This window comes from Amblyomma americanum, chromosome 1, assembly GCF_052857255.1.
Source record: "Amblyomma americanum isolate KBUSLIRL-KWMA chromosome 1, ASM5285725v1, whole genome shotgun sequence".
Lineage (NCBI taxonomy): Eukaryota > Metazoa > Arthropoda > Arachnida > Ixodida > Ixodidae > Amblyomma > Amblyomma americanum.
The window spans coordinates 260,589,557-260,616,212 of NC_135497.1; the positions used below are offsets into that span (position 1 = coordinate 260,589,557).

Sequence of the window (26,656 nt, forward strand, 5' to 3'; positions counted from 1 at the left end):
CGATACAGTGTAGCGCATCCTGAAAGGCCCCCGTTTCCGCAGGATCATCCGCACTCTGCGGATGGGCTGTAACACCGCGGACATGCGCACCCGTACGTTCAGCCCATTCGCTCCTTGGACCGAGCGCAGTTGTACTGTGGCCGGGAAAAACGTGATTCTGCATAATGGTGGAGCCGATGTCGTGTTTTGACCCTCCGAACCCCTCGACGGGAGATACACGGAGCTCTGGTGCCGGCTTCTCGTAGAAGGCTCATTTGGGCTGAGCCTGATGGGGACGAATTGGCCTCGACATGTCTGCAGATATTGTCCCTTTTCAGCGCATGCCCCCCCCCCCCCCCCCCCCCCCTAGATGGTGTTTGCTGGAAAGTTGCAGTTTGGGAAGTTGACCCCCTTTCACGCACGCACACAAAAGCAGTAGATTTCAGTTTTAGGATACGGCGCCTGTTCGGCTGACTCCAGCTGCAGCATCTAGGCTGCCACATTTGAGTGAGACAAGGTTCAGATAATAGCACAGTTGTGACAAGACATTGTGTAAGCCACTGCATGAAATGACCACAAGGCACCGTTGAGTGTCTGTCACTCACTCACTCACTCACTCCCGGTCACTCACTCCCTCCTCACTGTCACTCACTCACTCACTCACTCACTCACTCACTCACTCACTCACTCACTCACTCACTCACTCACTCACTCACTCACTCACTCACTCACTCACTCACTCACTCACTCACTCACTCACTCACTCACTAAGAATTAGACAAGCTGCCTGACAGTCATCTTTACACTGGGGCACCGAATGAAGAAATTTCTTGATTTTTATCTCATGATGCCTAGCAGTTTTCTTTTGTGGTTGTCGCTATATTTTGTTTAAAGTGCGAATAATGAGTGCAGTCAAGCTTTGTAAGCGAGAAGTTAAAACAAAAACAGGTCATCGTTCTATTTCTCTTTTAGAGCAATTGAGAAAGAAAAGCTACAATGGCCAAGCTACTGCTAAGCACAAGCAATTCAGCGAAAAGCTGTCCCCGTGGCAGCAAGCAGCGTCGAGGACTGTTGGGGACCTGTACTGAAAGTCCCACTCCCAGTCCCGCAGCATGTACCCCCACGCCTTAAGTAATAAATGTTTTTCACACGCACACACATCCCGCTGCGGTTCTACTTTGCGAACACTCAGTTCATCATCACCACCACCATCATCAGCCTGACTACGCCGACTGCAGGACAAAGGCCTCTCCTATACCTCCCCAATTAACCCAGTCCTGTGCCAGCTGCGGCCATCCTATCCCCGCGAACTTCTTAATCTCATCCGCCCACCTAACTTTATGCCGCCCCCTGCTACGCTTCCTTTCCCTTGGAATCCAGTGTGTTACTCTTATAGATCATCGCTTATCTTGCCTCGAATTACATGCTGTTCACGCTGTTCTTCCGTTAGCAAACGTTTAGCAGTCAGCGGCTTCCTCGACGGGCCGGAAACGGCCAACGCGACAGTAACGGCTGGATTTTGCTGTTGCGGACGCTGCTTCTCAGTAGAACGGCAGACTGGGCCAGCTGGTAATCTATAACAAGCTTTTTTTAACCGCGCTATACAGCAGGACAAGAAACAAGAAGAGACAAACTCACGACAGAAGACAGAAGAGACGCGGCGCTGAATTTACAACTGGATTTTATTTTGAAGTAACCAAGTCAATTTACACACGCATAAAGCGAGCGCACATGCGCATAGTCACATATAGGTGCATTGATTAAGATAAAACTACAGATGGTTTGTTAACGAATCCATTCGATTTCCTGATAATATGGAATGCTTCGGCAACTTCTCTCGTGGTCTGATCACTATGAAAAAAATAATTCAGTATCATAAAAGAATAGCACAAATGACACGTGAAACAACGTTTAGCCCGGTTTGTGGCGAGCGCGCCGGATCTCGGCTGCTGACTGCGGCTGGTCCGATGGCGTCGCGTCTGCCATGGCGAAGAAGCCGCATGCTCCGCGCGACCTCCGTTCTGAGCCGCGAAGACAACGAAGCGGCCAGGGACGCGTGAGGAGCGCTCGTGCTCATGAGGCTGCCGAGCATGCTGCCGAGGGATCGGTCACGTGAACATCCCCTGCACGCGAGGCTGATTCAGCAAATTCTTGCATTAGCATCCGCCTGCGAGGTTTAGCCGCGGTAATATAAATGAACAGGTTGGTAGGAGAGCAATGATAGAGCCAGAGATGCCTTCGCGAAAGTTTCTGCAACTACATTTAAATGTCGCGTCCCATAATTTTGACAGATACACAGAAGACGAATACGGACGTTGAGTCATGACCCGCCGCGGTGGTTCAGTGGTTAGGGCGCTCGGCTACTGATCCGGAGTTCCCGGGTTCGAACCCGACCGCGGCATCTGCGTTTTTATGGAGGAAAAACGCTAAGGCGCCCGTATGCTGTGCGATGTCAGTGCACGTTAAAGATCCCTAGGTGGTCGAAATTATTCCGGAGCCCTCCACTACGGCACCTATTTCTTCCTTTCCTCTTTCACTCCCTTCCTTATCCCTTCCCATACGGCGCGGTTCAGGTGTCCAACGATATATGAGGGAGATACTGCGCCATTTCCTTTCCCCAAAAAAACCAATTATTATTATTATCGTCATGAGGCAGTATGTACAGCGCCGATATGGCCTTTTTGGAAGGCGCGAAGGATGACGTGCTCTTCGAGCTTACTGACGACGATGTGGAGGAAGCGATGAGTTCACTGGCCAATCCCCTGCCGTGGGTATCTGTGATTTCAACTCAGGCAACGTCAACTGCTATACTGGGGGCGGAAAAAAAGGACGAAGACGACGACGGGAACCATGGTCTTGATAGCTCGCAGATGAAGACGCCTTAAAGTGAACGTCGAGCTAAAGCGCACTTAAAACCGTGCATTAACGATATCGGCGTCAAAACAGTGTTGTCCTCAGGATGCGCCGGTCCGGTAACCGCAGAGAATAAGGAATTTCCTCTGCTGAGTCAGCAACCGTATCTTGCACACACCGATTGAATATATTTAAGGTAATATTGCCTAGCTAGGGCATTTCTCCGTTCTGGTTTTTTATGGCCCTGGCTTTCATTTTCACAGAAAATACTCGATCATGACCAGGAAGCAAGAACTTTATTTATTGAGATTCCTCCGTTTGCAGAGAGCGCTCGAGAAACATGGCAGACGTAGTGATGGCGACGAACATGAAGACGCTGATCATGACGCACAAAACGACAGCGCAGAACATCTGTTTCAGCATGTCAACCGTCCAAACTGCAATCAGCGGCCGCCACTGCAGAGTACGCAGCTTGCAATGCGGAGGAAAGCACTCGAGTTCTTTACAAAGCACAGAAAAGAAAGAAATAAAGGAAGAGGGAAACGCACTGAGCTGTGCGCTAACGAGTCCGGGTCTGTACAGGAAGCGACCGGGGCAGCACTCGGACAGCATGCAGGTTCCGGGAAGTCGGACACGGGAGACAGCCCTGGCTCGTTCTCCCGCCTGCCTGGCGATCCGCAGGCCAGATGGTGGACAAGAAGGCCTGGGTCGCCGGGCGGTCCAGGGCCGCCTCACTGGGAGCGGTACGGCTTGTCCAAAAGAGACTTCCGCAGGTGAATGCTTACGATGAGGCACACGCCCCCCAGAATGCTCAGCAGGGCTCCGAAGAGGACCTTGGAGAAGACGCTGGACTCGCGCGCCTTGCTGATGGGGGGTGGTTCGACGGGCTGCGCTTCTCGGGTCGGGGATGCGTTGGTGGCACAGGAGCAGCTGCACACGGCTACCCGCTTCCTGGGATCCCGCGACGCGGAACGCCTGCGGTGCGAGGGCATGGTTCTCGTAGGCTCACTTGCCGGATCTCTGTCTCTCGTTGCCCCAGGCGCCGAAGCAGGTGCAGACACGAACGATCGGTCGTGGTGACAGAGCCCGGTCGAATGGAATCCTAGCGCGAGCCACGACTCTCGATCGTCCTCTTTCTCGAAACCAGCGGCTCGCGGCCGCGAAAAGGAGAAAGAATTGTTTGACTAGGCTGTAGACACGAACCATCTCGGTCAGGGAACAGACAAAAAAATGAGGCATCAGCAGCAAAAGTTGACGCCATTGCAGGAGACAGACATATATGAAACAAACCGGGCTGTGTACACGTATATACCAACAGTTTAGAATGAGAGGAGACGAAAGAAGAGGAGGAACTAGGCAGGTTTCTTCATTTTTCCACACTAGCTGACGTGTTCACATGCTAAATCATTAATATTTAATCACTCTCTTTATTGTTATTCTTAAAATTTTAAAATCAAAACACTCATCCCTTTTCTGTTCATGACGAAAAATTCACCGGTGTTGCGCTCCCACGTGTTTTTCCTTTTTGTTAACTGCGTTCAGGTGAATAGCCACCCGATTCTTGGCCGATCCCCCAGTGTGGGTAGGTATGTGCCATCTTTTGATAGGCTAACAACAACATGTTCTTGGTTGGTTTTTGTGCTGATGGCAGGTGCGTCATTAAGGGGAGACAGTCCTACCCCTCAAACCTAAACCGCATGAGTTCCTCTCTATTTTTTTTTCTGGGCGTAGAAGGTTCAAGAAGTGCATCGTGAAATGAAAATAGGTGTGTCATTTTCTCAGTTTCATTTTTGTTAACTTCACATGTGCTCTTCAACGACTACGAACCGTGCTTGTTAAGTATGGACTGCTTACTCAGGATTGATTCCTTAACTTGCAACAGCATAAAAGCGAGAATATCAAATTGCCATATTACAGCACCAAATTAGTTCCGTTGTAAACTTATATAGAGGGTGCCTAGTTTTCCCCCTTACGACACAAACTCAAGGATGATATGCGTGGTGGAATGTGCCGCGCAAAACTTGCGTGCAATCACACATTTGCATGCGTCGCTTAATGCACTCTCTTCATCAAATATGGTTATTGAGGAGCTATTGCTGAATGCATTCAGTCGACGTTTGTTGTTGTTCACAATACCGTAGTTGTTCACTGAATTCTCAACAGGCATCCAGAGACGTGGAAGCTGTTTATGAACCCAATTTTTCGCGTATTGTACGATTATAACAATCAATATACCCGCAGATCCCCCTCGGGCGCTTGCAGTTTTATACTGTTTATTGCCAAAAACGCACCCCGTTGGTTTTCAATAACAGCACGGGACCAACTTCAAAAGCAAGAGCCTGATGCGCAGCGTAAGATTAGACCATTCCCATCAATATGTTCATAACAGTATGTCTTACAATATTTCACACTTGCGTCGTAATTAAAAGCTATGTCCAAAGAAGTTGGACTTGTATCCGAAGAGACCAGTGTTTGGATTTGTAGCCGACGTCCCACGGATATCCGCGGCTTCTTGGGGAACCAAGTGCTGCCGCACATGCTTTGACCGCAGCAGATGAAGACTATGTGGGGGCCTAAAGTGACGTCACGCTAGCGTCATCAACGTGAACTCTCAACACAGCGTTCGCAATGACGATCTCGATCGCACTCTATAGGTCAGTAGGACAACCGTTTGCTTCTGCCATCTATGCACAGGGCGTTCCTGTCTACTCAGTGATTCTTTCAGTAACTCAAGTGCTCACTCCTCCCGGCCATTTGTTTATTAATACCGTTAGCATTACAAGCGCCGTTGTGAGCACCCGCCGGTGACGGCGTATTTAAAGGGACACTGAGGATAAATTGAAGTTGGCTTGTATCGATAGAATACCAGCTCCTTATCACAAATACGCCGTTCTTACTGAAAACAAAGCTCTTGTAAGGTAGAAAATAGCAAGAACCAAAATACAGGTATCGCCGCGACAGGCCAATCTCGCAAGTACAAGCGTGGTGACACCATCGGACAAGAGACGCCACCTTGGAGAAATTTTCCTTCCTACACCTGCGCGAATCTCTGAGGCTGACAAAGGTAAGTTGCGCGGTTCAATATTGAAGTAAGTTTTGTTTTAAAACCAATAGTGCACTTTTATCACACAAGGAAGGCAGACAAAAGACAACCTGAATGTTGGAAGCAAAGAAAACCGATTCTTGTAGCCACACAGGCGGCCAGGAGAGTTTCGATTTGTTATGGCGCTTCACGTTTATGAGCTTTGCGTGCCCCGTGGTTTTGTTTTTGATGCGCTTCGATTTACAAGCGCCGAACAGCAGAGGAACTCCAAGTGCCGCTTCAAGTGCTAGTTAACCTTTGAAGGAACCTGTTAAGGCTTGTCAGATGATCGCCACGGTCGATGAAAAACTATGATGGCACGATGGTCGCTGATCGTACAAGGCAGCACTCGTGTATTCTCACGCTCGCCCGGCGAAACGTTCCCGGCTGTGCCAGTCAACTTCAAACTACTGAACGGAAATCGTTTATTAGGGACGGGAGACAAGGTACAAGGCAGTTCAGAAAAATTGCTGATGGCCTAGCTCTGTTATGCCAGGATATACCTAGCGAAAGCGCGGAGATTTCTGCATCAGAACTGTAAGAGTGCATTCACTAGATGCGCCTTTATTTGTGGCTGTAACTTGAGCCGTCGCGGCGGAGTGGTAGCGTCTCCGCCTCAAACGCCAAAGGCCCTGGCTCGATTCCGAACCTGGGCACAGGATTTCTTCTCTAATTCAGTGAGTGGGTGGGGGGCTTCAGTGGCTTCCATAGATGCCACCTACGAATACATTGGTTTGCAAACGTTTAAGCGCCGGCTCTGTTCAGGCGCGTTTATGCTCCGGCGTAACGCGCGCGCGCGCGCGCTGCACGGCGACGTCAAGTCGGTCAAAGCGAGATGCGCTTGACCGCCGACGCGTTCGGCGGCTTCGGCGCACTCTGACCGCACTGGAGGGGAGACTTAGAGCATGTCTATTTCGCGCCTAGTGCGCTAGCCGCCGCTGGCCAGGCCAGACTGATTCGGCTCCGCGGCGAGGTGCGCGTTGTGACGTAATTCAATAGCTTCGGCAGTTGGGCGGAGCTGTTCTTTTCGAGCTCGGCTAATTTAATCCATTCACAGTACATACCTGAAGGTACATGCAAGTGGGCGAGAGAGCCCGATCCAGCGGACCCATTGGATCTAGCGGAAGCCGTTGAAGCGTCGTGCGCCGGCTTTAGTTTCCAGCCGCCGACTTTAAACGCGACCGCCCTTGAGCACCCATCTGTTTTTTGCTGGAAAAAAAATAAATAAATAACTTGGCCCTTGCAACCGTGGGAGACCTCGACACCGCCTGCTGCACCGTGCAACCGCGGCGTTCAAGGAATCACAATACGTTGGCCCCAAAGCCCCGGCCAGCCTCCGATGGGCGCGACGTGCTGACCTTGTCCTGGCCCCTTGCGACTCCTCGCACTGGGATTAAGATATTTAATCAGCAACGGCTGCTCATTGAGGAAGGGGGAAACGACCCGCCGGCACCTAACCAAACCGTGCTCCCTCAAAAGCATCGCACGCTCTGTGGGGCTGAGGTCGCTGAAATGCAGGCCGGGGTTTTTGCGAGAACAACGTCGCCGGGTTCGGGAACGGGATCCATCGTAACGCTGGCAAGACGTCGGTGCGAACGTAAACGAAGCGACGGTAGCGACCCCCGATAGATGCCTCCAACGTGCGGCGGCGGTAGTTTCATTTCGGCAGCTGCTAGACCGCACCGCTAGCCGCCAGAAATCACGGAGTCTTCGTTTACGTCACGTTTCACGTCACTCCGTCCTGTGACGTCATAAGAGTTCTCCGTGGCGTCATAAAAGTTCTCGAGTTTTAATCGGTGCGGCGGGAAAAACGTTTTCAACTTCGAATCCAAATTTCTTTGAAATAAAAGCATCTTTTGCTCCCGGACAAGCGGCAGCAAAGCCATGAAATACCGAACTATCAGATTTTGCTTACAAAAAGAAAATTGATAGGGTTCTTTTAAGTGTCCCTTTAAGGTTGTGTGCACGGAAGAGCCACCTTCCACTTGCGACGGTTGGGAGGTGGCAAAATGGAGAGAGTGGAATCCCCTCTCCATTTGTAAGGAAGAGGAGGGAGGCCGGAAGGTGCCCCCCCCACCGTCGAAAAAAAGTGATTGAAGAAATGGCTATGTAAAACGGATAATGACTAATAATGACTAAAAACGACACAGCAAAAATGAAAATGGCAAGCAATGACTGAGCAAAAATCAAACCTAAGAATGCGGAAGAAAAATAAGCAGGAAAAGTGAAAGGATGACTAAGAAGAAGGTGAAGTGATAAGTTGCCCGTGTATACAGTGGCTGTCGAGAGCAGTGCTGTTGTTGTTGTTATCCTCATACAATATCACATGCCCACATGGGGGATTGGCCAAGAATTGGTGGGCGCAGAGAGTTTTTCGGATAAATATTTCCTGGACGAAATTAAACGAATGCTGAGGAAGGAAGAAGTAAACAAAAAGAAACAGCGAAATGAAACGGGAAATGCATAACGCACGCAGGAGATCGGCACTGAGGTTTATAGCCGAGTGGTTAAATGGTAATGATAATTGTAAGAATAAACATATTGAAAAAAAGTTACCAAGGTAGCCGATTTGATTCCATTAAAGAAATTTGGACGGCGGTAAAAACAGACTTTGGCTGTACCCAAGTATGGTGGCTCCAAATGACAATATGACTGGACTGCTCAAACAAAGGCCGAGCTGTTGTAGTGGCTGCTCTAAAAACAGTCTTCTTATCAGGATGTAGCGGTGACAAAACAACAAAAAATGGTATATGGTTTCGTGCTCATGGGATTAAGCACCAACCCAGACCTGTGCAAATAAAAATTTAAGGATGGGATCCGGCAGTGGAGCTTTGATAGAGATACCTCAAGCTGCCGTGAATGGCATGATTGCCTGCTCCGCGAATGCCTCAGATGCAGGTAATTATCAGATCTTAAAAGAGATCGAGTTGTCATTCGTAGCAAATTCTGTCTTCTAAACCTCGCTGCTGTGATGTACGCTGTAGCCGGAATTGTAGGTAGCACGTGGCCATTGAGGGACGCCTTTGCCAGGCAGTCCGCTACTTCATTGGCTGTCACACCACTATGAACTGGCACCCACATCATGTGAACAAGCCTCAAATGCGGAGGGAGCAATGAATGGAAGGTATTCAAGATTGGCGAATCCACAGCCGAAGCATGGGACGAACACAAAGAAAGAGAGTCTGTAATGACAGCCACTGAAGAGAAAGATGGCTCTAGTTTGCGAAGAGCATGCACCACCGCTAGAAACTCCGCTTGGAGAATTGGGGTGTAGTCGGGAAGCCGCATAGACTAAGACCAATCTAGAAGCGGGCAATATATTCCCGCCCCTGCCTTTTCATCACATTGGGAGGCGTCAGTAGCTATCGTTAAGCTAATTGTTATGCTTTGTAAATGGTCTTCTAATAAACCATTTAAAGGGACACTGAGGAGAAACTGAAGTTGGCTTGTATCGATAGAATAGCAGCTCCTGATCACAAAAACGCCACTCTTACTCAAAGCAAAGCTCTTGTAATATAGAAAATAGCAAGAACCAAAATACAGGTATCGCCGCCACAGGCCAATCTCGCAAGTACAAGCGTGATGACTTCCTAGGACAAGAGGCGCCACCCTGGAGGAATTTTCCTTACTTAATGTAGCCATGAATCTCTGAGGCTAGCAAAAAAAAGGTTGCGCACCGCACCGCTAGCCGTCAGAAATCACGGAGTCAGCGTTTACGTCACGTTTCACGTCACACCGTTCTGTGACGTCCTAAGAGTTGCTGTGACGTCATAAGAGTTCCCTGAGTTTGAATCAGAGCGGCGGGAAAAACTTTTTCAACTTCGAATCCAAATTTTTTTGAAATAAATGCATCTTTCGCTCCCGGACAAGCGGCAACAAAGCCATGAAATGCCGAACTATCAGATTTTGCTAACAAAAAAAAATTGATAGAGTTCTCCTCAGTGTCCCTTTAAAATGCGGAGTGGTAAATGCTTAGCCTTTTTCGGGAAAATGTCACCATAGACAATTTCTGCAGAGGACCCACTGTTTTTTGTCGGAAGGATGTTATACAAAAGAACATTTAAAGGATCAAGCAAATTTTGTACCATAACTACCTGCGGGGTATGAAATCTGGGCCAGTGGGCTCCAAAAAAGGAATTCGGCTGGCAACAAAAAACAGACAAGGAGCCGTGTAAATCTGATTAATATATCATTTGGTACATCTGAACAGTGACGAATTTAAATCTAGATGATAAAGGAGGAATACGGGCTTCAAGATAAAGCACGTTATTGGCCACAAATTTGGGGAGGCCAAGGTACCACCGAAGCGTTTCCCGCTCCAAAAGAACGAGCGGGCGAATTTTGTAAGCAGCTGTACCATAAAACAGCACACATCCAAATTCTAAAATTGGTCGCACATACAAAACATAATTAGCAAAAGTGCATCTGTCTGCATTCCACACCGGGGATTACTTAATCTACGCAACATGCCCACAGCACAAGCCCCTTTTGCTGCGACATGGTCAATGTGAGAGCGCCATGTGAGGCTGTCATCATTATTGACACCAAGATATTTTAATGACTTAACTTGAGGATATATTGTCGCTGGTAACTGAGAGACAGATGAACAGGATCTTTCATTTTAAAAATAAGTACAGCGCACTTGTTTACATTTCTTGTTTACATGACGTAAGTCACACAACCAACTTTCAAGCAAATTCCGGTACGATTGCAGGCGCACATAGAGAGATTGAATGTCAGCTGCAGCAGTGAAAAATGCAATCTCGTCCGCATAGACGTACGTGCGAATGTTTTGATGGCTGAGAATAGAGCTCATTAGAATGTTAAAGAGCACAGGCGACAGGAATGCCCCTTGTGTAATACCTCTGGATAGTTTATATCTCCCAGAATTTACACCATTTAGTGTACAAAAAACTGTCTGTTTTCAAGGAACGCAGATATCCACGCAAGTAAGTAATTCGGAAACTGCAGAGTATGTAATCTTTGCAATAATATGTAATGTTCTGCGCTGTGATCAGCTTTGGCTATATCTAATGTCGCCAACGCAGCATGCATTTTTTGGTGCCGCGCAAGAAGAATACGACTCTCAAGATCGGTGTGAGCATTCCATATGGATATTTTTGACGGAAACCAATTTGACAGGAACTAAGGATATTATTGCGGTCCACAAACTCCGAAACACGTAGGAGTATGACCCTTTCAATTAACTTAACCACGTTTGATGTCGATGAAATGGGTCTAATATTATCCAGAGGATAACCACCACCATTGTTTTTAGGTAAAGGGATCACTTTTGCGATTTTCCACGCAGCAGGAATCCATGCATGTTCGACTGAAAAATTAACCAGCTGCAATAAGGAGGTAGGGGACTTCTCAAAGAGGATCCTTAACATTTTTGATGTTACCCTGTCAGGGCCAGGAGCAGCATTTGGTAACCTCAACACTATCGGGGAAAGCTCGGGAAGGGTAACAGGGGGGGGGGGGGGGGCATACTGAATCTGGTCCACTGACGTCACAAACGCGGAGCGCAAAGGAAATACAGACGAGAAACGCTGCTGTAATCCTGTGGCAGTTGTCTCAATTGTTTCTATTGCTTCTCGCGGGGCCAAAACACATTAGGGTGAATTTTCTGAAACCGGAATCTTTTTCCGCGATCTTAAGAATCCGAAAAGTGGTCGACGATTTCCTGATTTTGATACGGCACCTATTCTTCCTTTCTTCTTTCACTCGCTCCTTTATCCCTTCCCTTACGGCGCGGTTCAGGTGTCCAAAGATATATGAGACAGATACTGCGCCATTTCCTTTCCCGAAAAAACCAATTATTATAGGGAATCGAAATGCTCGGATTCATAATTTTCTTTCGCTTGTGAGATTGTGCGTTTAAAAGTAGCCGCAATGAACTTATAATCATGCCAATTTTTTGAGCACTGATTGTGTAGAAGCTTCCTCCATGCAGCCTTTCTGCGTCTAATCCCGCGAACAATCTGCATTCCACCATCTAGCTTAAGTGTTCCTTCTTGATGTACGTACCAAAAATTCAGGCTTCTTTCGGCATTCCTCAATATTCAAGCATATGCCTTTTGCTATATGCTCTTCAGCAGAATGAACCGCTGAAGCAAGAGTGGAGCGCAAAGTGGACTGAAACTGGTCATAGTTTATATATGACCTCAACTGAGAGCGCGCCTTAGTTAAGCGGCAATTAACATCAAACACGATAAGTATGTGATCGCTAGATGTTCCACAATCCACAGTAGACCAATTGAGTACAGGAACACAAGGACTGGGGAAAGTTAAATCTACCACAGATTGGATTTGTGCACGGAGAAATGTGGCCGAACGCGAATTCATGCACGAAAGGTTGTTATCAGTGACCCAATCCCAAAGGCGCTTACCACAGAAATCTGTCTTAAAGCCCCACTACACATGATGAGAATTAAAGTCGCCGGCCAAGAAAAATGACTTCTGACAATTAAGTAGAAGGAGATCTAGCAGCCTTGTATCCTGCGCACCGCAAGGAAAATAAACATTTACTAATGAAAAGGGATAGCACCCTGGAATCTCAGTCTAAAGCCAATAACTCACAGTCTATAGTAGAGGACTGAAAAGTAATCTTAGCCCCGTGACAAAATTTAGAAGAATCTAGTATGAGTAAGCCTCCTCTTGTCTGTCGATATTGTCGAAATGAAGAATAATTTTGCAAGTGCAAAAGTTCTTCAGAGGTGCAGTGTGCCGTATGTTGTTGTTGTTTCCCTCACAAAATGGCACATACCCACAAGGGGGATTGGCCATAACCAGGCGGAGACAATTTAAATTGCAGATTGCATATGGCAAGCGTGGGATGACCTAACAAAAATTGTGTAACTCGGTTTCCGTAGCAAAGGAGGTTGCAGGAGGTTAGGGCGGCCTAACAAACTGAAAATTAGGTAAGGCAATCAGTTAAAAAAAAGGAGATTGAGAGAGAAAGAGTAGGAATTTCAAAAAGTAGTTACCCAAATACAAAAGCTTATGATGGCATGGGCAGTACTAAAGCTTATGAAGGTAGACGTTTTGATTCTAGGAGATAATTTTGAACGGCAGAGCAAACATTCGCATTCGTGTGGCCAAGCATAGAAGCGCCAAGGGACAGAACAACCGCAGAAGACAGACGCAAATTGAGATTCTGCATTGGGACCTCTTATAGACGCCCCCGGATCGATGAGTAGCGACGACAAAAGAGAAGAAAGTGCGCTATTGTTTCCGGCTCAACACAATACGGACACAATGGAGAGATCGCCAGACCAGGCCTGTAGAGGTAAAAATTTAGTTGCAGCACCCGGCAACGAAGACGCGTGAAGGAAACTTCAAGTTTGCGCAATCGCCATGCTGTGCTTCTCCAAGGGAACAGGAGGTGTTGGAAGTCGTCCAATGAAGTAAGCGCTGATGCGCCAAATTATTTCATTACAGTGTATATTCGAAATCGTGCCGCCGTGATGTAAGCAGTTGTTGGAAGGGGGTCAACAATCGGTCCACTCAGGGCTGCTAGAGCATCAGCTGATTCATTTAATAGAAGACACCTGTGCCCAGGAGCCCAAATAAATCGAATTGATTTGATACGTTGAGGGATCAGGAATTTTAGTATCCGAAAGAGCTGCGATTCAGTGCACGCAGACAGGGAAGTGCATAAGGATAACGAGTCCGTAACTATTATTACCGCTGATAAAGAGATGGGTACCTTGCGCAGAGCCAGAACCACTGCTAGAAACTCAGCCAGATAGATAGGTGTGAAATATTGAAGACGGAGAGAAAAAGACCAGTCAAGGGACTGGGAGTAAATGCCTACACCTGCCTTTTCGTCACACACCGAGCCATCAGTCGCAATAGCAACATGTGTACAGAAGGTCGACAAGTAATCCTGCAACATACCATTTAACAAATAGAAAGGCAATTATTTGGCATTACGTGGGTAAATATGGTCGAAGATGATGGCCACAGTTGAGGGGATGGACCGCACCGGAACAATTTCAGGTATTCGCACATTTAGTGGGCCAGCAAGGAATCAACGAAACAGATTTGGGGAGTTTGAAGCCGTGACCAACCGACACCCAAGAACTCCACTCGCTGCCCTAGTATGATCAAATGGGATGCATGCTGCACCGTGTCGCAAAATTTTAAAACCGTCTGTACCGTCAGCAGGCGAAACCTTTCGGTAAGAGGCGACACCCGCGCTTCTATAGATACAAAACACTGTAGGCCACGTTTTTATGGAGACCCAAACAGAGGCGCAAAGCTTCACGCTCTAAGAGCAGAAGTGAGCGCAGTTTGTATGCAGCTGCTCCAGAAAACAGAACGCAGCCAAATTCGAAGATAGGCCGGATATACATTTTGTAAATCATCAGAAGAGCGTGTCGGCCCATATCACAGCGTGGGCTATTCAGTCTTCGCAGAAGGCCGACTGCCCGAACCCCTTTCGCAGCAACTTGATCTATATGTGACCGCCAAGAGAGAGAGGAGTCATAAGTTACCTCGAGATACTTTAGAGAACATACCTGAGGAATCACGTGGTGACGATAAACCAGTGAAATGTTTACCTGAAAAGGTAAACATTTCACATGGAAATCGGAAAAGGCAACAAAGCGCACTTGTTTACATTAAGACTTAAGTGTATTTCAGATAATCATCGGTCAAGTGAATTTAAATACGACTGTAACACCATATAAACAGAATGTAAATCACTCGCAGCAGCAAACAAAGCTATATCGTCTGCATACGCGTATGTAGTCACGTCAGGAGAGGTTGGAATCTAACTGAGTAAGAGATTGAAAAGAACAGGGGAGAGAACTGCACATTGAGGCACTCCTCTAGATTGACGAAATTTCCTTGTAGAAATCCCGCGTTGACAACAATAAAATTCCCTGTCAGCCAGGAAAGCTGACACCCATGCCACAAAATAACTTGGCAAGCCCAGAGCCCGTAGTCTATGCATCACGTGCTCTACACTGTCATATGCTTTCGAGATGTCAAGAGTAACAAGTGCAGCATATTGGTGACGGCGGCGAGCTAGTCTGACACGGCATTCGAGGTCAGTATGCGCACACCATTGGAGCATCCAGGCTTGAAACCGATCTGACAGGGGTTAAGCAGACCCTTTTCAGTAATGATGGGCATGATTCGTCCATACAGCACGCGTTCAACCAGTTTCACCAGATTCGATGTCAAAGAAATTGGTCGAATGTTGTCTAAGACCAACCCTTCGCCTTGCTTTTTAAGCACCGGGATAGCTTTTGAAACACGCCATACATCCGGTATCCATGGGGTTTTAATAGAGTAATTCACCAGCTCGAATAGATCATTGGGGGATTCGTCAAAGAGAATTTTAATCATCGCCGAGGTGACGCGGTCAGGACCAGGAGCTGCAGGAGGTAACCGATTTATAACTTGGGAGAGCTCATAAACAGAGATATTAAAAAAATCATCATAGTGATTCCCCAGCTTATGTGGGCGGGAGAGAACAGCCGAAAAACGGTATTCCAGGCCTCTGCCAATTTCTTATAATGTCCTGGCAAGCTCTACATGGGTCAGCACATTAGAGGGAATGTTGTGAGCCGGTGGCAGCCTGTTCCTAGACCTCAGGAAGCGAAACAAGGCTTGTCTGTTATTCGATTTTGATAGGTGTTCATAATTCTCCTCATCATATTTTTCCTTTGCCCGAGCGACTGTGCGCTTAAAGGTAGCTGCTAGAAATTTATAATCGACCCAATTCCGGGGGCATTGATTATCAGTTATTTTCTTCCAGGCTGCCTTGCGCCGCCTATAATCCTTTGAACATTCTGCATTCCACCAAGGGCTCGGCGAACTCCCCATACTATCGCGCACTATAAATTCTGATTGCCTCCGTATCTGATCTAATGCAGAGCATGATCCTAACACCCTGCTCTCTTGAAACAAATTCGGCAAAGATTGTAGTTTTGAACTTAGTGAACTTTTGAACTTGTTGTAATCGACTAAGGTGCAACTGAATCCGCCGATAGAAGTCATCGGACACACAATTTCAAAAGTTATTGGAAAATGGTCACTATTTGTTGCAGAGTCAACAGGAATCCAGGAGGAAACTGTGACCCCTGGGGTTGAAAATGTTAAATCTAATGCTGATCTTGATTGCCCACGGAGAAAAGTCGGAAAGCCCGAGTTCTTACAGTGTAGGTTATTCACACAGGCCCAATCCCATAACCGCAAACCGCAGTGGTCTGTTCGATAACCCCAAGTCAAGTGATGCGAATTGAAATCCCCGACCAGCAACACATGCGATCTGCTGACAGAGAGTAAGGAATCCAATGGACGTGCGTCATGAACCCCAGATGGGAAATATGCATTTGCGACTGTAATAGGATGAAAACCAGGAATTAAAAGATCCACTGCCTGAACTTCGCAATGAGCGTCCACACGCTGAAACACCAGTCCTGCCCTGTGACAAAATCTGGATGAAACCAACATAAGCAAACCGCCCCCCTTTGATGGGCGGTCAACTCTAAAAACTCGATAATTTTACTTATGAAATGAAAACTCTTTAGACAACCAGGTTGCTTGAAGTGCAATTACGTGTGGTGAAAATCGATGTGAAAGACTTACTAAATAAGCGTAGGCTGACTGAATTGAACGACATTTCCACTGCAGCACTCTCAGAGACCCTATTCTGGCGAGAGATCTGCAGCAGCAACTGCATTTTCCAAAATGCTGTGGTTACCAGATTTTCCTGAATTACTCTTTTTTTTGTTTTGGAATGAGGGGGGCTAGACGGTCCAGCAACGGCCAATGGAGACCGGCTACGTTTCTGAGCTCGAGCATCGAGCTCCATCAACTCAACACACCCATTAATTGCTCCGGTCGAGACCAGGCAAATGAGTTGGAGACGTGCGCTCTTTTTGCGACTTCTTTGAAATAAGAGAAGGCTTCTCCGCACTCTGTGCAGGACCTACAGCAGGATCCACTGACGACATCATCGCAGCATTGGAGGAGTTCAGAATTAAAGAGGACATTTGCGACACCATGACTTGCGAGATGCACTCTGTTACTGAAACCACTAAACGATCCATGACCTTTGCCATAGCCTTTTCAACCGCAGTAGCAATTGCAACTGACAGGCTTGAATCCACCACCGCAGTCGTCTGCCGTGCTGCCACACTTGAGTAACCGTACGTCCTCTCCTTAACAATAGCCATGGCCTCGCGCCTTGAGCACCGGCCCTTTTCTAGCACCTCCAACACCTTAACCTCCTCAGCACTCGCAGGACAATTGGATTATGTTGTAGAGTGGCTACCGCTGCATAAGCAACACATCTCATCTTCTGAGCAACTTCCTTCGCGATCATGATTTCCTCCGCACACACTGCACCGTGAGCTGGATTTACAGGCGTTCGCGCTGCGGCCAAACCTCCAGCAGTTGCGGCATTGAAGTGGCCTATGTTGAAGAGCTCTGTTCATCCTCTTCTTCTACTGATGCCGTTGTTGATGCTTTTGCTGATGAGGATGCCGGAAAGCCGACATACAGCATGCCGACAAAGAGGCAAAGTCCGCCCACAAACTTCGCAGCTACACAAATCACTACACAGTGGACAAAAGGCTTCTAATGCTAACGCACTGTAAAACACGTAATGTAATTAACAGTCCCTTAATTTTTTTATTTACTATGCCAGTCGACCACTTACAGAACAATTCACTAGCGCCGCAGCAGTATCTCCTACTCATTTAATAGACGGGGCTCATTTAATAGACCCCGTAGAATATCTGATACGGGTCCCAATTGGACTTATTTTTGGAAATGTGGTGGAGTGCTTGAAGGTTGCTTCACTTCCGCCACCGGTTGGCCCGGTATTTCACTGCCTCCGGGATCGGCCTGGATTATTATACCGCGTGTCTTTTCTATCCTGTCTTTCTATCCCATCTTTCAACTCTCCTACTATCTGCTCGTGGTAGAGATTGTGGCTCGGCTTGAGCCAGTGGGCAGGCCTGTGCACTTTCCTTTTCTTTCTTCCTGGCAATAACAGACAGACAGACAGACAGACAGACAGACAGACAGACAGACAGACAGACAGACAGACAGACAGACAGACAGACAGACAGACAGACAGACAGACAGACAGACAGACAGACAGGCAGGCAGACAGACAGACAGACAGACAGACAGACAGACAGACAGACAGACAGACAGACAGACAGACAGACAGACAGACAGACAGACAGACAGACAGACAGACAGACAGACAGACAGACAGACAGACAGACAGACAGACAGACAGACAGACAGACAGACAGACAGACAGACAGACAGACAGACAGACAGACAGACAGACAGACAGACAGACAGACAGACAGACAGACAGACCGACAGACAGACAGACAGACAGACAGACAGACAGACAGACAGACAGACAGACAGACAGACAGACAGACAGACAGACAGACAGACAGACAGACAGACAGACAGACAGACAGACAGACAGACAGACAGACAGACAGACAGACAGACAGACGAAGGGCAGGGCAAGGGACCTAATCCACACTTCATGAACAAGTGCATTTTTGTAAGGGCCTTAATTTTAAACTCGTAACCTGTCCGCATGACCACATTATTTTACATGTTTTATTCTTTTACTCTTTTTACACGCTCCTGCTACCACCTTTTAACTCCCTAAGCGCCTTCGCTAAAGTGCCGTTTAGAATGTAGCATGCTGGCGATTTTTACACGCAGGCTAAAATCTGTGTTTTTATTCAAGAGCCTCTCCACCCCACTTAACTGATCAGTCGTTCACAGGTGTGGCTATTTGCATAGTCACTCAGCTACACATGTCACGTAAGCGTGTACACTACACCCCTCTCAGAGCAAAAGGAAAAAAATTATAGGCACCTAGTGAATTCAGCTCACTTTCCAGAACAGTCACACTGAGTGCTGTAGACAATGAAAAAAACAACAACATCAGTTGCAGGCAAACACGCGCTTGCGGTCGTTTACGTGCCGGCGCGCATTGGGTTGCTATACCGAAAGCTCTCCACCACTGCGTTCAACAACAAAAAGTGCTGACATTGCGAAACACCAACTTCAACTTTAATGACAGCGAGCCAACCCTACTTTCAGTGACACACTATACTGAAACCCTTGCGATGCCCTGTGACGCACGTCTTCAGGGAAATTTCTACATCTCCTTGCAGCAGACAAGGCCACAAAAAAGCCGCTGTCTTTTGCGCTCGTGAACTTCAGAGAGAGGCACCTTCCCTAGCTTCGGGGGGTATATAATGAGGGAGCTCCGGCAGTTTAATCAAATCTAAGTGCGGCAATGTACAGATGAGCCGCATCGTTGCATCTGCGCACAGTTTTGCATAAAGTTGCAGTTAAAAGAAGAAGGTAAAGGCGAACGTGTGATGAAAGCAGTCATCTTGTTTTGTTTTTTTCGCGAAGGGAAAGGCAAGTATGCAGTCTCTGCTTCAGTAAATTATTACGCTAATGAAGCCCCACTCGGGGCGAGCACTCTCCGTTGCCCAACCCTTTGCGGTGCGCGCAGGCACTGGCTCTACAGCCGAGGCATAAAAGGCCACGCATGTTCACAACGACAGAGGTGTTCGCAGCATCTCTTTCGGGAGTGTATAGGTGCTACATTGGTGCCCGCGATCATGCCGCCACAAGAAGGACATCGAGCACAGCTGGAGAACGATATGCATCGAGGTCCTTCCATCTTTTACATCTTTATTCTGATTTTCCGTTGATGTCTTGTTCAACAACGACGCGCGTCTTTTGCTCCCCGAGTTTTTGAAGATGTATAGAGACGTCGCACAGCGGCCAGCTTTTGTGACAGGCTGTATACACTCGCCGCCACTGCCAACGCGCCCGCTGTAAAGTTTCGGCAGGGAAACACGAAACTACGCCATAACTCAATGCGTGGCTTTCGTAAAGAATCGCGATGCGCGTTTGTCATGAATGGTATCTTCAAAACGAAGAAAGGGCGCACACATTCGCTACTGCCGGGCTCGAGTTTCGCGCGGCGCCTCTAATCGATGGAAACGTCCTATAGCTCGCACGCTCCTTCCGAATAGCTAGCATTCTCAGCCAGAGCGTGTTTTCGTCACCCCAGTGAAAGCGTGGAAACTGTCTTTGTCGAGCGATTGGAGTTACGTTTCTCAACCCGGCAGTGAATTCACGGCGCGCAGCCATCGTTCGCCATCTCACCGTTCGCTTAGTCCGCTCCTTTTATTCGCTTCACCTTGTATTTATAAACGGAGGAATTCAGGTTTGGAGCCAGGAAAGTGACGAAGTTTTTGGAGCCCTTATTTCAGCACATAAGTCCCACCATTCTGCTCACAACAATTTTATTTTTCTGACGAGCAAATAGATTTGGTAAGGACAAGTTTCAGATGTGCCAACTACACATAATGCGCTCCAGCTTGCGAGTAGCGGTCCGAGAGGCAGCATTTAGATGGCATGCTGTCGAGATAGAATTAGGCATGAGGTGCATGGGTGTATACAGCGATACGGTCATTACGGATAATTTTAACCTGGAATGGGAAAGGTCTTACTCCTCCTACATTGGACGCTCAGTTGAGCCAATGATGACGATTGATATCCTAGCGGCGATAATGTTTCACGCTGGAATTGTTTACAGAACGACTTTCATGGTACTTTTTCGTGTGTTCGGGCATCAGGATGTTTACTGTTGTATTTCTCGGTGCTCTGGTGATGAATTCAACGCCCTCCGTGCCAAAACATACATTCGCCGGCGTGCGGTCTTCTGCTTGCATGTCAAGTGTGCCGAAGGTCTAGTCATCGGCCACGCCGCCATTTTAGATCGTCTTCTATGAGTAGCGAATAAAGTGGCTTTTCACCTCGATATTCTTGGGAACAAAGTTATGATACCCACAATATACGATTTTGAGACACGCGTTTGACATGGTTTTCGACAATGCGTCGCGCTCTGCGGCTGCACCGCAGCTCATTGCTCTGACAACTCGCGCATACTCAGTCTGCAAAACGCTACCACGAAAAGAGGGGTTGCTGGCTTCGTTCCGGCATTACGTCGCACATTTCTCTTTCTAGATGTCGATATATGTACGAACGGCAATGTCATAAAAATGCAGTAGAATGCTAGGTGCACATTGTCGTGCATTGTCCTCTGCGCGTTCTACATATTTCGAGCTCAGACACCCTAAAAAGCTTAAAAGCGTTTTTGCCACTGGGCAAGCACCAAGTGGCAAACACCACTGCGTCGGCTCCCTCTGCCTCCTCGCGACGTCCGTGCCATGAGACCGCGTATAGCTGCCGCCACTCGCTCACTTCGTTTGCGCAAGTGTGGATTTAGATGCGTCCGGGCGGTAGAGTCTCCGTCATCGGGCCCTCACACAGGTATGTTGAGAAGAATTCGGGGTTGACGCATCGATACATGTCGCTTCGTCATCGAAGATGAAGACCACCTAGTCTGCGGTGCATACTTTGCTTCCGATGTGGGCATCGTTGCATTTGAGCTTGTTTGAACATTATAGACCTCTAAACTCTGAAAGCGATGAAAAAAAAAAGATTTTATCTCTTTTTGCCTTGGCGTCGATGGAACGGTTTCATTCGAATCTGAATTTTTCCTGATGCGAATATTATTCGAGGTCCTCGAGAAATTTTCATTGGTAGGCGTCGTGGTATACTTTGTAGGCTTCAGCTGGTGCAAGTACGTCTCTTCGCGACCTACTATTGTCAATCTATTTTCCTTCTTTCAGCCACGCATTAACTAGCCAAACTTTCTGGGATTACATATTCGTAGTCGGGTTGCATTCAGAATTGCAAAGTTTCAGTAACTTGAAGATTTTTTCGAGCTGCAGCGAGGTTTGCCATGTAAGCGGCATTAGAGTCAATGCATCTTTGAGGCACTCAGCACTTTACGTCAGCACGCGTTCCCCCTGCCCTCGGAAGTCCGATCGTCTCTCTATAGACAGTCATGTTTGTAAACAAAGGTGGCGCTGTGGTTGGCAGCGACTCGGGGTGTAGGCAAAAACTTAGCATGCCTGCACTGCGCCAACCGATGCTGCCTTCGAAACCAACCAGCGTGATCGTCGCTTGTGGTTAGGAACATTCTTGTTGTTGTCTAGAGAGTAGTTCTGAAGTTCTTCAGTCTCTTTGCCAGATGGATTTACAAGGCGGAGCGCTTCGTCGGCTCCCTTCTCCGCTCCTAGTTGGCAGCAGTTAACAGCGAGGCCACGGTGGGCACTGTTTTGACTTATAAGTCAAACTTTAAAAGCGAAATTTAGAGAGAGGAAGTAATTGGCTACAGTTCTCGAGTTTCGGACGTATACGGCGCAGCCGAATGCTAGCGCAAGACGTAGGACAACGCGATGCACTACGCGATGCAGCTTTTTCATATCACGAACATTGTGATGAGCTTTCTGTTTTCTCCGAACCACCCCATTCCGGAGAACGTGGAAGTTACTAGACACCTAACTCGCACTGTTAATTTGAATAAGGCAAATGCGATCTCTCTGTTCTTTTGCTTTTGAACTTTGCCGAGTGCGCAGCGAACTTAAGTGCTTTATTCTGCTTGAAGAAACATACATTCGTGGCACGAGTCGAGGTCTCGTTCCACCGTTAATGTCCGCAAGAATGCTTTATTTTTTCTTTCTTGGCTTCGGGAGAGCTGCACAAATGCATACGCAGACGTTTTCTTCGAGCTTCAAACGAAATCTACGTTCACTCCGCTGAGCTAAATAAGTCATTTTGCTTCTTATTTTAAAATTTCCATTAAAGTGCGTGCCTTCTGCTTGATCAGAGTGGCTTTTGGTGCGATGTCTGCTGTGTTCGCCAGGTTCTGATCGACCTGCGATGGGAAAATTCGGATCATCTGGGAAACAACACCGCGCAACTTTGTCGAGATCCTAGCGTCGTTGAATCGCTTTCTAGGACAGGTGTTGAAAAGACGCTTAGTAGTTAAATTTCCAATAAAGAAAAAACTACGCGTCGAACGATACTACTAATCGAGTCCGGTGCTGCCTCAAACGTCGCGCTTAGTGGCTCGCTGCGAACGCAAAATGTGCAGTGAATGGTGCAGTGAATGGCTAATGACACTTAGCACAAGTAAATGCAAATATATGTCGTTCCATCGTCACCGTTACCCTCTTCTGTTCCAATACAGCATATCTAACGTTCCTCTCGATCTTGTCCAATCATACAAATACCTTGGTGTTCATATTTGTCATGATCTTACATGGAATACGCATATTTCAAACATCATATCATCCGCCAACAGAACACTAGGATTCTTAAAGCGTCACCTACGCTCTGCACCTCAGCATGTCAAGCTCCTCGCATACAAATCATTAGTCCGATCAAAACTAGAATACGCATCTCCCATCTGGTCTCCAAAGCAAGCATATCTCTGTAATTCAATTGAAGCAGTTCAAAACCGAGCAACTAGATTCATTCATTCATCGTATTCTTTTGATATCAGCATATCATCCCTCAAATCACAGTCCAGCCTACCTACCCTTGCTCATCGCCGCTACATTGCTAGTTTATGTTTGTTTCACAAGTTTTTTTACTCTGAGCTACGACAGGAACCCTACATCTGCGCACCACCACCACGCATCTCCCTCCGCACCGGCCATCAGCAGCAAGTGTCACGACCTCGCGCCCGCACCACTACATTTTCTTCATCATTCTTCCCCCGGACCGCGAACGACTGGAACGGCCTTCCCCGTGAACTTGCTGCTATCACATGCCAATAATTGTTCATCGAAGAAATCACGCGTGTACTTGCTTAGTGATAATCTTATATTTGTATAACTTTCAACTTATCTGTTAGTCTTTCTGTTTTTCATTTCTGTGTGCCCCACCCCTTATGTAATACCCTCTAACGAGGGTTTTTAAGGTATTAAAGTGAAGTGAAGTGAAGTGACTGGCAGCAGTTGTGTCTTGTTTGCGCATAGAGATGCTCGGCATGTAGTCCGGGGGATTGGCATTTGAAAAGGGCCCCCTTGCGTTCAACTTGCGGTAACACGCACTTGGAATGCCCTGTCTAAACTTCTTATGCTGAGAGCACGACAAAATGCGAACGAGTTGCAGGCGTTGATTCTTGCACTGTTTGCCGCGCGACCGAAGACCAACCATGCGGGTTAAGAGACGCAAACTAATTGATCAGATTTAGATACAGCAGTTGCAATGCTAGCCGCGAAGCCGATCCGTCGCCGAACTTGACCCCTTCCACGGCTGCTGCCCGTCGCTTTCACCCCCTATCTGATAGTAATAAACTTGTGGAAGCATATATGCCGCTTCCTTTATTCTGCCAATCAACCTCACCACAATTTATCGGCATGTCGTGAAATATGCTCAAAAATTCCTAAGCGCGGCATGCATCGAATTCGCATGATCCCGCCTTTTGTCTACACAACAAAAGTCACTGCTGACGCCAGCGCCACCGCATCTCCGTGACGTCACGGTCTGACGCTTGCAACAGAGCATGGCCTCCAAGATTACCCGCACGCGTCATGCACAGAGACCCAAACTTCGCACGCCAACGTCCTTCGGAAATAGTGGGCATGTTGCATGCAGTTGTTCTTCGGCGAAGGCTGCCAGACGGACGCGGCTTAGATTGGCAGTCATGAAATTTTCATCATTCTCTCTACCAAAGGGGAGTAAGCTCGTGCGTAAGCTCGATCAAACATTGAGCTATACGGGCTGTTTCAACGCAGATGGGTGACCTGGAATCTAAAAAAAAACCTAAACGTTCTCCAGGGTCTTTCACTTGCCGCAGTTGTGTTGTGCATGCTGGCAGCCGCCGTAATGTCGCAACATGGATGAATGCATGAAATAAGTAATTTAAATATTGTAATTAACTCCTAAGCCGTTCATTTTAAAGGGCCACAGAAAGGGGTGTTTGAGCTTGGCTTTAAAATGCTTGCCCTATGTAGAGTGCATGCTACCGAGCGTCCATGCCGCGTACGGGACCTCAAAAGCGAGCGGGAAATTTACAATACGTACATTTTAAAAAATTCTCGCTTTCGCACCTCGCGGCGACGCGCGGTGCCGGGCTTTCGCGAGAAAACCTGGCATACGACGTCACGTTGTTCAAGTGACGTCAGCAGCCGGGGGTTATCATTGGTTCACAGCGCCAAATTCTTGCAGACGTCACGCGCGGCCACTCCGTGCGCGCCGCAGCCGGCGGAGGTAGGGGAGGAGCCGAGTAGGTTGGGCCGGCGGAGGAGCACCGCCGCTTTGGCGAAATTCTAGAGGCCCGTGTACTGTGCGATGTCAGTGCACGTTAAAGAACCCCAAGTGGTCGAGATTTCCGGAGCCTTTCACTACGGCGTCCCTCATAGCCTGAGTCGCTTTGGGACGTTAAACCGCCATAAACCAAACCGAACCTTTAGTATCAAGCGGCGTCTTTTAACTTCCCAGACATATCGCAACTTTATTGAGAGTCCCTTTTTGGGTTCCTTTAAGGGGCCTGGTGTAGTGGTAAAATTAAAGGCCTCACTCTATGTACTTACGTACCCCACGGCACTGTTAAATCTGCCGATACAAAACCTTAGTCGTCGGTGCTTTGCTGTGGCCCTCAAAACGGAAAGCGAATGGATAAAGAGCGCGACCCTACATCGATGATTCCACCTCCTTCCTGTCTTCGTCACACCACAGACACCGGTCACGGCGCGGAAGCACCGTGGGCGATGGTTATCGCGCGTTGCAGTCGGCGGTGGGTTGCTAAGTGCACGCCGGTGCCAGACCAAAATGTGCACCGTCATTGTTCAGTCACATGCCATGTCGGGCACCGAGAGGCCGCCGGCACCGCCTATCAAAACGATAAAAAGCAGCTGTGCACAGACTTCACCAGACAGGCTGGCTTTTTTTACAGCTAAGCTTTATGCTTACCAACAACCACTGTGCCGTGTGCCCATAGAACCGTCGTTCAAGCTTGCTTTTAACAGCGTTATTTCTGCTGGATCGGTTGGGTGGTAATCGTGGCTACAGCTGGTCGCAGGCGACGGTATAGAAATTGCCTTGTTGGCATTCATGAGAGCGAAGCCGGAGGCGAGCACCACGGAGATTGCTCAGTATACGTGGGGCAAACGTGGCTGCCGTGTGGAGGAGTTAAAGAAGCTTGTTATGCATTCCTTCCATGTGAGTGGCTGTCCCGTACGTACTTCCAGCTTCGTGTGGTCTACTGCGATTGGATGCTAATCTTAACTGCTTGACAAAAGCAATGCGGACATACGAGTCACAGTTTTGCCTTAACTCCGCTGGGAACCAACGCAGTGCACACAAGTGGCCGCACGCCAACCTTCATCGTCTTCTACAGCATAAAAACTCCAGGTAAGGGGGTCCCTCACTACGTCGTGCGGCATTTTTGGCAAAAAATGTTGGTACCGTGTTTCTGGAAGAGCCGCTGAGAGGTAAATATGACATGAAGACAATTTCAAAGGAAGTGGTGGGTAGGCTCTTATTTTACCCTGACGGGGCACAGCTCATGTATCGTCACATGCAGAGAGCCATTTAGGTAAGTTGTCATCATTTTCCATAGCAGTGGAGAAGGCAGAGTGGCCCTGTGCTCTGGCTGCCAACGACTCAGGACCTGACTCACCCAGATTTTTTTTCTTTGCGGTTTCGCAAAGATTCAGGTTTACACCAAGGAGCAGGAGGGCTTCGGAGAGCAACAGTGAAAATGATAACTGCACGTGCTGAACTATTGCCGCCAGTGTTCACCAAGGAGCTGGATAGCGTGTGCCGCTAATTAACGATGATGTTTTGCTG

At 47.8% G+C, this 26,656-nt stretch overlaps 1 protein-coding gene across 2 annotated transcripts in view; it reads right to left on the reverse strand.

Moving 5' to 3' along the window:
• Positions 1 to 26,656, reverse strand: part of LOC144115009 (RYamide receptor-like) — a 75,676-nt gene that overhangs the window by 7,766 nt on the left and 41,254 nt on the right. The gene's annotated exons all lie outside the window — the stretch shown is intronic.